At 37.4% G+C, this 14985-nt stretch overlaps 2 pseudogenes; both read right to left on the bottom strand.

Moving 5' to 3' along the window:
* Nucleotides 1-411: 411 nt before the first annotated feature.
* LOC113904967 lies at nt 412-3913 on the bottom strand (annotated as a pseudogene).
* Nucleotides 3914-7589: 3676 nt separating this feature from the next.
* On the bottom strand, nt 7590-8528 carry LOC113904966 (annotated as a pseudogene).
* Nucleotides 8529-14985: the final 6457 nt, after the last annotated feature.

The following is a 14985-nucleotide window of genomic DNA, read 5'->3' as shown; positions in this document are numbered from 1 at the left end:
AAGTCACTCAGTCATGTCCAATTCTTTGTGACCCCATGGACTATATAGTCCATGGAATTCTCCAGGGCAGAATACTGGAGTGGGTAGCCTTTCCCTTCTCCAGGGAATCTTACCAACCCAGGGACTGAACCCAGGTCTCCTGCATTGGCGGCAGATTCTTTACCAGCTGAGCCACAAGAGAAGCCCAGTCTAAAATCATAAGAATAATGGCAACCATTTAAAATATGAACCTAAATGAATTTTACTTCTTCTAAGAGTAGTAAGCTAATGTTTTCAGTATTTTAAGATTTGAAAATATCCCCTTCAATATGACCATCTGGGATTTAAAGTATTTTTTTGAACATAGAAGTTTGTACAATATCTATCTTTTATCATATTGAAATTTCTACTTAGAACTAACCTAAATTCTCTTTAGAAAGATCCACTGTGACCAAGATATTTGGGGTATACAAATATTGTTAATACATGGTCACAGATTTGTTTGTTCTTCACTCCATAGATGATTGGGTTGATAAAAGGTGGAACTACAGGTAAAGCTTAGATAAAAGGATATGAACATATGGCAGTATGTAAAAACCAAACCTGTGTGTGAAGAAAGAAAAGGCAAGGAGATAGAGCTGTAGGAAGACACAAACGCGGGTGGTGAATATATTAAAGGCTTTGAATCTTGCCTACTTCAGGAAAAATTGAAAGATAGTGATAAAGATTTGAGTAAAAAACAACATAAAGATTATGTTAAATCCTAAGACACAGAAGGCAACAAATAGACTATGCATCTTTTTGATCCTTACATCTTCTGTAACCAGCTTCACAATGGCCATGTGCTCACAATAAGCATGGGAGATGACTGCTGTTCAGTAGAATTTGTCAATATTTGATAAGCTCTGTGCATGGTGGTATAAGAATAGTAGCCCTGAATGCCACCCCAACTCTAATGTGAGTCAAGGATTGTTGGGAGAAGACATTGGCATGTCTCAAGGAGTTACAGATAGCCACATAGTGATCTAGGGCCATCACCAGTAAGACACCTGATTTGGTTCCCTGGAATGAATGAAGAAGCCACATTTGTAGAAGACAGGCTTCAAAAGAAATTTCTGTCAACTAAAACCAGATGATGCCTAACACTGGGGAGAATAAAGTGCTAAGTGCATGCCTGTGGCTCCCCACATGGTTAATATATATATATATATATATATATATAGAGAGAGAGAGAGAGAGAGAGAGAGAGAGAGAGAGTCTGTTTTTATATTTGTTTATCACTGTAATTAGGAAATTCCAATCACAGCCACAAGGTACATAACACAGAATGAATCCCGATCTAACAGTGCACTGACTCCAGACCAAGAATCCCAATGAGTGTTAGTACAGAGGGCATTCAGACTGAGCCATTGGATATGAAATATGAGCATAATAACTTGATTAGTAGATGTAAGAAGTGATATGGTACTTAGCAGCAGGAGCAGCATGGTGTGTCATCTTTTAATTCCTGTCAAAAAGTAATGAATTAAAGAGAAGAAGAAATTCATTTATTTTAGCTGAACATACTTTAGATTAGGGTTATACTTCCCTTGTAGCTCAGTCTTTAAAGAGTCTGCCTACAATGTGGGAGACCTGGGTTCGATCCCTGGTTCAGGAAGATCCCCTGGAGAAGGAAATGGCAACTCACTCCAATATTCTTGCCTGGAGAGTCCCATGGACAGAAGAGCCTGGTGGGCTGCAGTCCTCGGGGTCGCTAAGAGTCGGATACGACTGAGCGACTTCACTTTCACTTTTCACTTTCATGCATTGGAGAAGGAAATGGCAACCCACTCCAGTGTTCTTGCCTGGAGAATCCCAGGGATGGGGGAGCCTGGTGGGCTGCCGTCTATGGGGTCGCACAGAGTCGGACAGGACTGAAGTGACTTAGCAGCAGCAGCAAATCCAAACTACAAACACCTCACAAATATTCTCCCTCTATGAATTCTCTGACATTCCCTCACTGAGCTCAAGTCCTCCACTGATAGAGAACTCTGTTTTCTGAGATAGCCTGCCACGTGGCAAGAACTCCAAATATCACATAGGCTATCTTTACATTGAATACCAAAATGCCTCCTTCTTAATTTTTCATAAAAATCCAGAATCAATCTTCCAAAAAATACCATCAACCATGGATCATGATGATTTATTGAATGGAATCTGAAATTAGTCAAGAGAGTTTAAATCCTGGATGCCACTACTTACTTTGCACAATCTACAGCCAGTTATAGAACTTAACTTCAAATTGTCTCCATTTTTTTGTTGCTAAAACAATGCTCACAGATTGAAATACATTCTAATGTGATTAGAAGGAATCAATGACTTAGTTCATGTAAATAATTTGTAAAATATATAGGAGAATGTATTTTTCTGTCACTAAATGCCAAATGCTAATCCATAGAAGTTCATCCTCTCTTTCCCATAACTTTAGATACCTGATGAGCATGTCACATGAATGACTTCAAGGGCCTCATTCCCCGTGAATCTTTCCTGGCCTAAATGGGTATTATTTGCTAACCTGTTAACAAATAAGCTTTTCATCCATTTATCTGCCCAGAATATTCTCTAGAGGCCCTCCCAGTTGTCAACCTCATTAAAATGTAACACCCATTATGTCATTAACTGATTTAGAAACCTTCTGGAAATCAGGAGACTCAGTCTTCCTAGGTTTGAACACTCAACTGAACTGTAAGATTCTACAGATATTTTAAAATCATCTTGGCATTTTATTGGATCACATGGTATTTGTGTTCTCCATTTCCCAATACTCAGTGCAGAGTTTCAAGCCCAGAGACTTACCAATTATCACCTGTGGTAATACCCATAGAAGTAATAAAGTCGGAAACTTTTTGCTGCTTCAGCTAGTAAAGATGAATACTTCATAGTACATGGTGCACCTGGACAATTCATCTTCACAAATTCCTGGTGAGTTCTTAGGTTCACCTGTGAAAAGGGTGAAAAAAAGAAAAGCATCTTATGGTTCAGAATATACAAGATTCATTTTCAGTGTTTGTGTCTCTAAAAAAGAAATTCTTAAACTTTGCTTTCACTTTGGAACTGGGAACCAAAATGATCCCCCTTTTAAAATTTTCTAAAAGAAGACAGTGCCCCAGGAGAGGACAAAACAAGTCAATGGTACTTATTTATAAAAATAATATACCAATATAGGAACATAAAAACATCTTGAGATATACAGACTACTCAGTATAGACCTGCTGACTGAGAAAAAAGGAATATTTCTGTAATTTAATTCCAATCTGAGAAACACTCATTTTTAAGTTTTGGGCCCATGAAAAGGGATGACTTGGGAAATTCACCTCAGAACCCTCAATCATCTGTTATTTTCTGAGAATCTTCCATGTGAATTTGTTGAAACAAGTAGTTCCTGTATCCAAACCAGCCCTCATCCAATTGCCTCAGTTATGTTCAGAATTATCATGAAATGTTGATATACATTTTCAAGGATTTTAATATCATTTGCAATATCTATAGTAACTTCCCACTGGGATATATTGTTCATGGCAGGTATTTATTTAGTTGAGTTAAGGCACAAAGAGTGTGCCTTGGATAAAGGATTTTAAGACTTATTAGCTAGAAGATAAAGGGGGAAATCTCCCGTTCTCTATTTCATACAAGGAAAAGTCTCACAAGACTGTATTGTTTGTGTTTACCTGGAGGCCAGTGTGATTTTTCTTGAAGTCACACTGGATTTGTTCTGTGTAGTTGGGTCTGGCCCTGTTTCATAGTCCTGTTCTGTTTCCATTGACAAATGCTCTGACCCCATCTTATCCATAATCCGTCCTTGAAATAGTGTAGCATTGAGGACATTTACATGTGAGGCTAGCTCACCCTGCATTAGGAGAGCTGGTTGTGTGCATCTTTTCCCAGCTGGGCCCATGGTGATTCAGGTCAGCTGATTGATACCAGTGAACAGGAAAAAAACAATGTGTATCAGAGTGTCAACCACCCACCAAAGTAACAGAGTTGCCCTTAGAAATAACTACATTCAAAGGCTTTTGCCACTTTAACAAGAATTTAAAATTTTAATTTTTACTCAAATATTTTAAAATAAGATTTTACTTCTCATTACTTATTTTGGTGGAAATATGTCCCTTTGTCCTTAGTATTTTTACAAAAGTGGGTTAGAGGTGTAAACATTTAGACATGAGGCCTTTCTAAGTATTAAATTTGTTTTTATGTGAAAGTAAGTGATCTGAATCTTTGTGGTTTTCCCTCTTACCGCAGCACTGTATAGGGATATGCATTGAAAAAGCAGTTGGTCTCAGGGGTTGAACAAATAGACAAAGCAATTAATAAATGACAAATGTTACATGGGAATCTGACTTTAATAGAAAAGGATTAGTATACCAAAAATAACGTGAAGGTAGGAAAAACAGCAGTGGGAAGCACAGTGCATCAGTGAGAGAGGAGGCATGCAGAGGATGGGTAGTGTGTGCAGTAAACGGTCACGTTAATGTTAACAAGTCAGTCTGTCAAGTCTTTCCTTAAAAGTTTCCTCCTCCTACAGGTAAAGGCCCTAAAAGAATCCAGGAATTCTAATACTATCAGAAGATAATGCAGAAGTTAATGGCAACTGTTTAAGAACAATGCAAGCCCTGACTTAAACATCATTGTATATTACCCTCTAACAGCTCAGGAGACACTATCTCAGGAACGATTCCACAGAAGATCATAGTTTTGTGACTTACTTAAGTTTTCAGAGTTAATGGAGTCAAGATGGACTGGCTGAGTTCATCTCAAATAGTCTTGTCAAAGTCCATTTAGGCTCTTATTGTGAGAAATTGTTTGATTATAATGTTTCTGTATGCAGATGAATGATAGTTGTTCGCCTCTGGATTTGGCTGAAAACAGCAAATTTGAAACCATAAAATATCAAGCATCAAGAGTCAAATGATTTCACTTACTCTGACATAAAAACTGTTCTGGAACAGTTGCATTATGGTTCTTTGCTATGATAGGATGGACATTTTAAGGCTGATATTAGTGTTTATTTCATATACAAGAGAGTGTAGAATTAGTGCCTTCCTGATGTCTCCTGATGTCTCCTCATATTTTGTCTTTTGGAGAATTCTAATATAGTCTTTGGGCAATTTTAGAAATTATACATAGAAATGGAGATGGAAGACCAAATGTTATCTGAATTTTTATTGACGTATAACTCACATATAACACTACGGTGTACAATTTAGTGATTTGATATTTAAATGCATTGTGAAATGACCTCCATGATAAATCTAGTAATCATCTGTCCCTATATAAAATTATTAAAGTGCTATTGATTATATTCCTTACACTGTATGTTACATCCCATAACTTTATTCATTTATAACTGGATGTTTCTATTTCATAATTCCCTTTAGCTATTTCATCCAGCCCCCTAATCCATCTCCTCTGGCAACCACCAGTTTATTCTCTGTATCTATGAGTGAGTCTGTTGTTGTTTTTCTCTTTTTTTTTTTAATTTAATTTTATTTTTAAACTTTACATTATTGTATTAGTTTTGCCCAACATCGAAATGAATCCGCCACAGGTTGTTTTGTTATGTTTGTACATTTCTGATGCTTTTTTGATTCCACATATGAATGAAATTATACAGCAGATATCTTTCTCTCTTACTGCATTTCATCTAGCATAATATTCTCTGGGTCCAGCCATGTTGTCACAATTAGCAAGACTGCATTTGTTTTTCATCTGTATCTTTATACTGTTTAAGTGTAAGGATATAGCTTAGTATGAAAGCAAAATGGACCTGCTCACTAAATCCCAAAAGAGGCTGATTTTCCCATCAAACCAGGATGATATGAATGTCAGGACAACTTTCCCCTGGAGTACATACCATGCCAAGAGAGTCAACACAAAAGATCTGAAGCTTATGGATGGTTCTCTATCAAGAAGAAGAAGAGGGAGGAGATATGCCAAATATTATTATTCTCAAAGTGAACATTTAGCTGAGGAACTGCAAATAGCCAGAAGGGTCAATGTATTTTGCTACCTTACCTGAAAGCCTCTACCAAGTAACAGAAGAGGCAATTCTTGCCACTGATGGCTGAAAAATCAACATCATCAGATCTCTTCCTCTATCTGAAGTCAATCCTACTAGAAAATACCCAGGGCCTACTAGAAATGTTGTCTCTTGTGGAGTCCTGAGTAACAAAACCCATAAAAATATTAATACCAGTTACAAATTCACGAAACTGAAGCACAGTGTAAATTTACCATTATGCCACTCTTCTCTAGCATAATACTTATCATATGGTAGGTGTTGGATAATCCAGTGAATTAAAAGATAACCTTAGAGGGCTCAGAAAAATGATTAATATGCAAAATAGAACCCCTGAGTTTTCATGTTTTTCATCACTCCTGAGTAACCCTGAACATTCACTGAAATTTTAAACATCACTATCTCATCATATCCATAAAATTTGTTTTTATTTTGTGTTTGGTAAAGAACATGTTAAGATGCACTTTCTCTGATTTTTTATGACTGACATCTTCAAGAAACAAGAGTAGACAACTTGCTTTCACTGAGTACCTAGACACTACAGAACACTAATACTTGGGTGTATTTAAATTCTGTGAGAAATGCATAATTTTTGAATTATCTGGAGAAGACTTCTTAGAACAGGAACCTCAGCCAGATCTAAAAGGCAAAAAGGAAAAAAGAAAGGAAGTGAAATATTGTTCATTATTTTGCACTTTTTACACTTCTCATTCTCACTTCCCTGATAGGATCCATAATCCTATTCATTGATAGTTTTCATGGGCTGTGAGGATGTGAGAACTAGCTGTCACCCTGGCAGATTTCATAAGACAACGTTTGAGAAAACTTAAGCATCTCAAATTACATGCTTTTGCTTTATTTTTATTTGAAGTAACATAGATGGGGAAACAGTGGAAACTGTCAGGCTTTATTTTTGGGGGCTCCAAAATTACTGCAGATGTTAATTGTAGCCATGAGATTAAAAGATGCTTACTCCTTGGAAGGAAAGTTATGACCAACCTAGATAGCACATTAAAAAGCAGAGACATTACTTTGCCAACAAAGGTCTGTCTAGGCAAGGTTATGGTTTTTCCAGTAATCATGTATGGATGTCAGAGTTGGACTGTGAGGAAAGCTGAGTGCTGAAGAATTGATGCTTTTGAGCTGTGGTGTTGGAGAAGACTCTTGAGAGTCCCTTGGACTGCAAGGAGATCCAACCAGTCCATCCTAAAGGAGATCAGTCCTGGGTGTTCTTTGGAAGGACTGCTGCTAAAGCTGAAATTCCAATACTTTGGCCACCTCATGCGAAGAGTTGACTCATTGGAAAAGACTCTGATGCTGGGAGGGATTAGGGGCAGGAGGAGAAGGGGACAACAGAGGATGAGATGGCTGGATGGCATCACCGACTCGATGGATGTAAGTTTGAGTGAACTCCGGGAGTTGGTGATGGACAGGGTGGCCTGGCGTGTTGCAATTCATGGGGTCGCAAAGAGTCGAACATGACTGAGTGACTGAACTGAACTGAACTGATGGTACAAAGAAGAAACAACAAAACTATAAATCATGGTGGATTTTAAAAAGAGAATATTTTTACCACATGAATGCAAATCTGCTTGGTTTTTGCACCATAGACAAGTGGATTGAGAAATGGAGGGACCAGCAAGTAAATGCTAGAAAAGAGGATGTGGATGTAAGGGGGGATGTGAGAACGAAACCTATGTGTAAAGAAAGAGAAGAAGGCAAGGAGGTAGAACTGGAGGAAGACACAGATGTGAGCGATGCAAGTATTGAATGCTTTCAACCTAGCCTCCTTCTAGGGCAAACGAAAAACTGTGATAAATATCTGTACATAGGACAATGAGATGCATATGAGGTCAAACCCAGCAACAGTGAAAGCCACAAACAAACCATAGATTTTGTTGACCCTGGCATCTTCTGCAGCCAGTTTCACAATGGCCATATGCTCACAGTAGCAGTGGGAGATAACTTTTGTATGAAAAAAGTGCAGCTGGTATTTTATCAGTACTAGGCTGGGGGTCACAAAAATGGTAGCCCTGAGTGTTACCATAGCTGCTATTTGGGTGACTAGCTGGGGGGTGAAGATGGAAGCATGTCTCAGTGGATAACAGATGGCCACACAGCGGTCCAGGGCCATGGCCAGGAGGAAGCCTGACTCAAAGGCTTCAAATGTGTGAATGAGCCACATTTGAAGCAGGCAAGAGTCAAAATATATCTCTGGTATATGAAACCAGAAGATTCCAAGCATTTTGGGCACAATGCTGGTGCTAAGAGCAATATCTGTGACTCCTAGCATACCCAGGAAAATGTACATGGGTTCATGGAGGCTGGGCTCCGATTTGATGATGATCAGAAGCAAGGGATTTCCAATTACAGCAGTGAGATACATGGCACAGAATGGAATCCCAATCCAGCACTGCACAGACTCCAGGCCTGGGATCCCTATTAGCATGAACACAGAAGGCATGAAGACTGTGATGTTGGAAATGGACATAGTGTCTTTGCATTTCCAGATGCAAACAAATTAGTCTGTGCTATTGTACTATCTATTTTTATGCCAAGTCTTCAGATTTTCTGATTTTAACTGAACTCTGAGATCATATCATCCATCTCCTTCATATAACTGAAGGGAAAATACAGATTCACAAGCCACATAACTGTTTAGGAAGTCCATCCACAAACACTATACCACAATAAGACATTATGTTCATGGCCAGCCAACCTCAGTAGCACCAACCAAATCACATGAGTAATGGAATAAATTGCTGACTTGTTTTTTTCTTTCCAGACCTGCGGACAAAGAAAAAATAATAGATTTGTTCATTTTGTTTGTAGATTGCATTTTAATCAGTTTGATGAATCCCTCCATACTGTACATTCTAGCTACTGCTCAATCACTCTATTATTCTCAATTGTCTTTAAGTCAGGAACAGTTTGCATGAACAGATTCTCAGACTCTGATTAGTATTTTATTTTAAATGGCTCCTTATGAAAGAAAAATAAAGATAAAAACAGTTGACATCAATGAGCATAATGTACTTAGTTATTTATATTATCTGTTCTGTATAAGACTGAATGATTTTTCAAAAGAATGTCGAGTTAGAAAAGACCATTCAGATTCACATATTTGTGGCAATCCTGGTCAAAGTTCTTTGCTACTTTCTACATTTCTCATAAAGCTGTGTTATATTTTGCTTATATTTCTTCGGCTGAAATCATTAAAATTAGTTGTGTGCTCAAAATAGTTGAAGTTCTGTAATACACATTAGTGCAGAAGGAGGAATCTCTGGGACTCAAGAAAATCAGCAGCAGAAATGATTGGGACAGGAGGGCTCATTCTTGACTACAACATATGAGAAAATGAGTAAATGTGTAACACAGCCAAATTGAGGCTAATGTCTTGGGTTTACACTGGTCAGAGCTCCCATAAGCATGAGATTTGTCCACTTTAGGTTCATTAACTCTTAATGCAGTATGGATAACTTGGAAGAGGAGTCTTTTTTTTTTTTTTTTTTAGTTCAAGCAAAATATATTAATTAGAAAATAAAGGATGAAGGAACAGGATTTTTAAAAAGAGTCAAATGTAAAGCTAGTTATTTTATGTCAGCAAGCTCATAAGGTATCATCTAACCATATGCTTAACGTAAATAAACATACCAGTAAATGCTATGACAGCTATGATTTATGTTGCTAGACATCAAGTGAAAGAATGATGTCAGTTGGGCCATTTTATGGCAGACACCATGTATTTGCTGACAAATAGCTGGAATAGACTTAATGAATTAACTACTTTGATTTTGGCAAATTTTATCCCCAATGCTTCAGAGAAAGCAATGGCACCCCACTCCAGTACTTTGCCTGGAAAATCCCATGGATGGAGGAGCCTGGTAGGCTGCAGTCCGTGGGGTCGCTAAGAGTCGGACACGACTGAGGTGACTTAGCAGCAGCAGCAGCAGCATCCCCAATGCTTAGTTCAGTGACTCTCCAACCCATAGATGGCTGACTCCTTTCTAATAAGGGTAAGGTTTTTCTTCAGAAATGATCAAAATGAGAATAGGACTCCTTTAAGTATAAACATAGTATCTGGCTTTTTCAAAGGTAAAAAACTGTCATGTGAGCATCACATGATAGTATAGACAGTGGGATGACAGGCGGGTGTACATAAGTGAGTTCAGGACTGATGGGATGGAGTGATTATTGTGAAAAAGCTGATAATGGAATATTATGGAAGTTAACTTAGGAAAAGGAGGACTTACTTGTCAATAACTATTGGAAGCTGTTGCTGCTCTTGCCTGATACCTGAGAAGTACTGTTTGTTCTTCACCCACGATTTCTCATTGCCCAATTCTTTCTTCCACCTGAGATTGCAGTCTCATGCCCTCGTGTTCTGTTCTGCAGTGCCTCTTATATCTGTCCCCTCTACATCAGCACAGAGTCAGTGTCATGCGTTCTAATCCATTTGGTGCTGGGGCCATATGTAACATGTGAAAAACTGGAATATTTCTTCATATTTTATTTTCACTCTGGATACAGACACTCTTCTTCTCCATTTCTGCCTGAGATGATGTTTGTGTGCTCATTGCCCAACCAAACTCTGAGCAAAGTCTGAGTTATTCTTGGCTACAGCATAAATTTATTGGTTCAAATTGGGGAGGAAAATTGCTAGCCACCAATTTTAACACCCCCTAATGCATGTTTGGAGAAAGCAGAGTTGGGAACTTTGAATCAGGGATTTATTAGCCACTAGAGTACCACAAGGGACCCAAGAGATTTCAATTAATTCCTCTTGGGTTCATTCACATGTAATATTCCCTGAAATCATTTCTATAACTTGCAGATAAGATACCTTCTCGCTCCCCTCTTTTCTCTCACAGGCTAAATACAAAAAAATTTATATATACAAGTTTTCTTTCAGCTAGTTGACTTTCTTTCTGATGTTCTCATCTGTAAATTAACCTCAAGTCCACTTAAATGTAGACATGTTGATATTCTTATAGATTATACACCAAAGGTTTTATAAAATATTAATGATATTTCCTGTGCTGTAATTTATGTCCTTGTGCTTTTTCACTTTATATCTGGTACTTGGTGACTCTTCATCTCCTTCACTTATTCCGCTCTTATCCATTTTATACTCCCTACAGTTTTATCCTGGATCCTTTTCAGCCTCAAACTATGCAAACATGTTTGCAATCCTATCTACTTGAGATAATTTATTTAGCACCTTCATTATGCCAACTCATATAACAATTTCTCCAGCTGAGATGTTCTCACTCAGTCCAGGTTCATAGGGCCAAAATTTCATATTGAAATTTTAGTTCATACTATGCTAAACTGTTCCTGGGCATGTCATTTAACTCCAAGATGGGTTAAAAAAAAAAAAAAAAAGATTTATTTCCAACTTTACTGTAATATTTGCAAATATCTTCATGCGTAGGTCTATACCTATCTAGATTTTGGGGGTGGTTAAGGGGTGGTTAGGCTACCGGATTTTTTTTAAAGGATCATAAATTCTAATTTGTTTACCAAAAGTACAGATATGCATTCATTATGAAGCATATACCAATCTAGCAGTCTTGGTCTTCAGCAGAGTAAAACCAATTAGACTTACTTTCTGGTCAGATAGACTGGTGTTAAGCAGAGACTCATTTTATAATGATCCTCTTAAACAATCATTTAGATATGATCATTACATGACCATAATTAGAGGAAACAGAGGTCAATAAATGGTGTTCTTATGAATATCAAAGGAGAAAATGGTCTATATAATTTCCTGATATTCTCCATATTTCATTATTTAAACTGGACTTGAATTTAATGATATTTAACTATTTTATGATATTCCTCATTATACGATTGGTTAAAGAATGTGTTTTTGAGTTGCCTAGTTCTTAATCTGGATTCTGCCACTTACTATTTCTGTGGTATGAGGGATATTTGTTGTCTATGTTTCCATTTTTGTAGCTGCACCATGTAAGAAAACTAGCAATGGCTTCATATCTTTTTCTATAGATTAAATTATCTTAATCTATGTAAATCACATAGTATAGTATACTGTATGGAGCTTTTTTCAAATTTATGACTTCTAGAAGGAAATGGCAACCCACTCCAGTGTTCTTGCCTGGCAAATTCCAGGGACGGGGGAGCCTGGTGGGCTGCCGTCTATGGGGTCACACAGAGTCAGACACGACTGAAGCAACTTAGCAGCAGCAGCAGCAGCATTGTGATACTACTGAACCTAAAAATCAGAATATATAGACATTTTGAATTTTGGCTGTGTGATTCACAGACTTTTATCAGATTTGGTGGGAAAGTACTTTTTGAGCAAATTCTACCAGAAATTATGCTTACTGCTTTATATGAATCATTTAATCTTTAAACCATCAAAGCTAAACTGTTTTAAATTCTGTTTACAAATGAAAAAAACTAAATTCAAACAGGTCAAGTCACTAGCAACATTCCATAGATATTAATAGTGAAAAAACTAGATTTTGGACTTAAGTCTGATTCAACTGTTTAACACAAAATTGCAGACTTGGTTTTGGCAAGAACAATTTTTCATTGTGTGGCTTTGAAAAATTTACATAAATTCTCTTAGACTCTTAATTTGTATACTGAGATTAATAATAGTATCTAATTTATGCGATTATCATGGGGATTACCAGTATTTACTACTGTGGAATGTCATTTCAACTACGTTGAAAATTTAAGGACTAAGCTATTAAAAATATCCTATTCCATTTTTATGATTTCACTGAATTGAGTACTTTTAAAGCCAGATATTTGAAAAATGGGAAAAAATACATTGAGTAAAGTATACAAAAGCAGAAAATATACATATATAAATGATGCCACATGTCACCTTTTACACTTAACTTTTGTTATAAGGACTTCCCTGGTGGCTCAGATGGTAAAGCATCTGCCTACAATACGGGAGACCCAGGTTCGATCCCTGGGTTGGGAAGATCCTCTGGAGAAGGAAATGGCAACCCACTCCAGTACTCTTTCTTGGATAAACCCATGGATGGAGGAGCATTGTAGGCTACAGTCCATGGGGTCGCAAAGAGTCAGACACGACTGAGCGACTTCACTTCACTTTGTTCTAAGACAGTAACCCCTCTTAACTGACTGGTTATCATTCAAGACTGAATGATATATGTGGGTATTCACTGTAGTTTGTGGAAAGTCAAAATCATCTAGAGGGAAAAATATAAAAGCTGAGTCATACAGGCCCTGCCTGAGGGGACTGCATCAGCTTGTTTCTTCTCTATGTACCTTCCTGTTGATAAGGAGCCAGTCTACTACTAAATTGGAGAAGGAAATGGCAACCCACATCAGTATTCTGGCCTGGAAAACTCCATGGACTGGGGAGCCTGGTGGCCTGCAGCCCATGGGGTGCTGAAGAGTCAGAGGTGGCTGAAGACACACACCCTACTACTACGTAATTCAGGTGAACAAATCCACTCTCTCTGCCATTCTTCAGGAGTAAGCAAGCATGTGTGCACTTGCTCCTCAAGAGCAGAGTCCAGGCTTCCCACAGCCATCCTGTTAGTCCTACCAGCCCTCCAGCCAGCCAAAGGGACTTGTCTTTCTCCTGGTGTCAGACTTCAGGGCTGCAGTTGGCAGTGCCCAATATATGACTCAAACCACTCACTCCCCAGGGAGGGCTTCTGCCCATTTAATCCCCCTCCATGTCCCTTACAGTGGCACAGGTTCTGACTTGATCTCATGTGTCCTCTCTTATTACCCACTTCCATGTTTCCATGCAATTTTTCTTAAAGCCTCAGTAGCTACAAGAGTCTTTCTACCAGTCTGCAGTTAATTTTCAGCAAGAATTGCTCTACATGTAGATATATATATATATATATATATATTTTTTTTTTTTAAGAAAGCTATGGTACATATACACAATGGAGTATTACTCAGCCATTAAAAATAATACATTTGAATCAGTTCTAATGAGGTGGATGAAACTGGAGCCTATTATACAGAGTGAAGTAAGCCAGAAAGAAAAACACCAATACAGTATACTAACGCATATATATGGAATTTAGAAAGATGGTAACAATAACCCTGTATACGAGACAGCAGAAGAGTCACTGATGTATAGAACAGTCACATGTAGATATATCTTTGATTTCTTTGTGGGAGAGAGGTGAATTTTATTTTCTCCCACTCCACCATCTTGATAGGAATCCTCCATTAGTATATTAAAAAAAATTATAAAAATTGCAACATAGAGAGTGAACAGACTATTATAATGAACTTTCATCTACCCATCAACCAGATTCAACAAGTTTTCATTGTTATATTAACAATATACCATTCTCATACCTTTCCATAATTTCACCCACTGTGCAACCCAATTATTATTGTTATTATCTTTTTATCATTATTGACTAGAGGTTTGCAGGTAATTTTGACATACACTAAAGTGCAGAAGGCTTAGTTTAGCTTCACCATTTTGACAAATGGGTACATGCATGTAACTTATATAAAATAGAACATGTATATCTTCCCAGAGATTTCATCATATGTTTCCCCAGTCATTTTCTCACCTCTACATCCATCAGAAGTAACCACTGTTCTGATTTTCTTTACATTAAGTGTTATACTTATTCTAAAGCTTTATATAAATGAAATAATACAATTCATACTCTTGTGTCTTGATTCTTTTCACTCACAAAACATGTAACTAAATTACATGTACCAGGAAACAAACAAACAAAATTCCTAGTACTTATCTACCTACTTCCAGGGAGAAAAACAAATGAATAAAATATTGAAGGATTCAACAGTAAAATGATGTCCTCACAGAAAAAAAAAGACATACCCAGATGCCATACTTCTTTCTGTAGTATACTTCAGGGTAATGTATTCTCTATTATCAGGAGGAAGGAGTTGAGCTATTTCTCTTCATCTACTAAAGTTTATAGTTCACTCACAAGAAA

Source organism: Bos indicus x Bos taurus, chromosome 15 (genome assembly GCF_003369695.1).
Source record: "Bos indicus x Bos taurus breed Angus x Brahman F1 hybrid chromosome 15, Bos_hybrid_MaternalHap_v2.0, whole genome shotgun sequence".
Classification (NCBI taxonomy): domain Eukaryota; kingdom Metazoa; phylum Chordata; class Mammalia; order Artiodactyla; family Bovidae; genus Bos; species Bos indicus x Bos taurus.
Note: the sequence above shows the minus strand (reverse complement) of the source record. Positions and strands in the feature narration are given on the sequence as shown.